At 50.3% G+C, this 2,500-nt stretch overlaps 1 protein-coding gene across 1 annotated transcript in view; it reads left to right on the top strand.

Annotated features, from left to right (window-relative positions):
* The window catches only part of LOC310857298 (cingulin-like protein 1), a gene marked incomplete at its 5' end in the record, with an annotated part of 35,779 nt that overhangs the window by 10,262 nt on the left and 23,017 nt on the right, over positions 1-2,500 (top strand). The gene's annotated exons all lie outside the window — the stretch shown is intronic.

Genomic DNA, 2,500 nt, shown 5'->3' with positions numbered 1-2,500 from the left:
AACAGGAGGTTCTGTGGGGTTCTAACAGGAGGTTCTGTGGGGTTCTAACAGAGGTTCTGTGGTGTTCTAACAGTAACAGAGGTTCTGGCTCTGTGGGGTTCTAACAGAGGTTCTGGCTCTGTGGGGTTCTAACAGAGGTTCTGTGGGGTTCTAACAGAGGTTCTGTGGGGTTCTAACAGAGGTTCTGGCTCTGTGGGGTTCTAACAGAGGTTCTGTGGGGTTCTAACAGTAACAGAGGTTCTGGTTCTGTGGGGTTCTAACAGGAGGTTCTGTGGGGTTCTAACAGAGGTTCTGTGGGGTTCTAACAGTAACAGAGGTTCTGTTTCTGTGGGGTTCTAACAGAGGTTCTGTGGGGTTCTAACAGGAGGTTCTGTGGGGTTCTAACAGAGGTTCTGTGGGGTTCTAACAGAGGTTCTGTGGGGTTCTAACAGGAGGTTCTGTGGGGTTCTAACAGAGGTTCTGTGGGGTTCTAACAGGAGGTTCTGTGGGGTTCTAACAGGAGGTTCTGTGGGGTTCTAACAGGAGGTTCTGTGGGGTTCTAACAGGAGGTTCTGTGGGGTTCTAACAGAGGTTCTGTGGGGTTCTAACAGAGGTTATGTGGGGTTCTAACAGGAGGTTCTGTGGGGTTCTAACAGAGGTTCTGTGGGGTTCTAACAGAGGTTCTGTGGGGTTCTAACAGGAGGTTCTGTGGGGTTCTAACAGATGTTCTGTGGGGTTCTAACAGAGGTTCTGTGGGGTTCTAACAGGAGGTTCTGTGGGGTTCTAACAGAGGTTCTGTGGGGTTCTAACAGGAGGTTCTGTGGGGTTCTAACAGAGGTTCTGTGGGGTTCTAACAGAGGTTCTGTGGGGTTCTAACAGAGGTTCTGTGGGGTTCTAACAGGAGGTTCTGTGGGGTTCTAACAGGAGGTTCTGTGGGGTTCTAACAGAGGTTCTGTGGGGTTCTAACAGAGGTTCTGTGGGGTTCTAACAGAGGTTCTGTGGGGTTCTAACAGGAGGTTCTGTGGGGTTCTAACAGAGGTTCTGTGGGGTTCTAACAGAGGTTCTGTGGGGTTCTAACAGAGGTTCTGTGGGGTTCTAACAGAGGTTATGTGGGGTTCTAACAGAGGTTCTGTGGGGTTCTAACAGGAGGTTCTGTGGGGTTCTAACAGAGGTTCTGTGGGGTTCTAACAGAGGTTCTGTGGGGTTCTAACAGAGGTTCTGTGGGGTTCTAACAGGAGGTTCTGTGGGGTTCTAACAGGAGGTTCTGTGGGGTTCTAACAGGAGGTTCTGTGGGGTTCTAACAGGAGGTTCTGTGGGGTTCTAACAGAGGTTCTGTGGGGTTCTAACAGAGGTTATGTGGGGTTCTAACAGGAGGTTCTGTGGGGTTCTAACAGAGGTTCTGTGGGGTTCTAACAGAGGTTCTGTGGGGTTCTAACAGGAGGTTCTGTGGGGTTCTAACAGATGTTCTGTGGGGTTCTAACAGAGGTTCTGTGGGGTTCTAACAGGAGGTTCTGTGGGGTTCTAACAGAGGTTCTGTGGGGTTCTAACAGGAGGTTCTGTGGGGTTCTAACAGAGGTTCTGTGGGGTTCTAACAGAGGTTCTGTGGGGTTCTAACAGAGGTTCTGTGGGGTTCTAACAGGAGGTTCTGTGGGGTTCTAACAGAGGTTCTGTGGGGTTCTAACAGAGGTTCTGTGGGGTTCTAACAGAGGTTCTGTGGGGTTCTAACAGAGGTTCTGTGGGGTTCTAACAGAGGTTCTGTGGGGTTCTAACAGAGGTTCTGTGGGGTTCTAACAGAGGTTCTGTGGGGTTCTAACAGGAGGTTCTGTGGGGTTCTAACAGAGGTTCTGTGGGGTTCTAACAGAGGTTCTGTGGGGTTCTAACAGGAGGTTCTGTGGGGTTCTAACAGAGGTTCTGTGGGGTTCTAACAGAGGTTCTGTGGGGTTCTAACAGAGGTTCTGTGGGGTTCTAACAGGAGGTTCTGTGGGGTTCTAACAGGAGGTTCTGTGGGGTTCTAACAGGAGGTTCTGTGGGGTTCTAACAGAGGTTCTGTGGGGTTCTAACAGAGGTTCTGTGGGGTTCTAACAGGAGGTTCTGTGGGGTTCTAACAGAGGTTCTGTGGGGTTCTAACAGGAGGTTCTGTGGGGTTCTAACAGAGGTTCTGTGGGGTTCTAACAGAGGTTCTGTGGGGTTCTAACAGGAGGTTCTGTGGGGTTCTAACAGAGGTTCTGTGGGGTTCTAACAGTAACAGAGGTTCTGTGGGGTTCTAACAGGAGGTTCTGTGGGGTTCTAACAGTAACAGAGGTTCTGTGGGGTTCTAACAGGAGGTTCTGTGGGGTTCTAACAGTAACAGAGGTTCTGTGGGGTTCTAACAGGAGGTTCTGTGGGGTTCTAACAGGAGGTTCTGTGGGGTTCTAACAGTAACAGAGGTTCTGGTTCTGTGGGGTTCTAACAGGTGGTTCTGTGGGGTTCTAACAGGAGGTTCTGTGGGGTTCTAACAGTAACAGAGGTTCTGGTTCTGTGG

The sequence above is a fragment of the Protomyctophum parallelum genome (assembly GCF_964188405.1).
Source record: "Protomyctophum parallelum genome assembly, chromosome: 4".
NCBI lineage: Eukaryota > Metazoa > Chordata > Actinopteri > Myctophiformes > Myctophidae > Protomyctophum > Protomyctophum parallelum.
The sequence above is the reverse complement of the archived record's forward strand: the minus strand, read 5'-3'. Positions and strand labels throughout refer to the sequence as shown.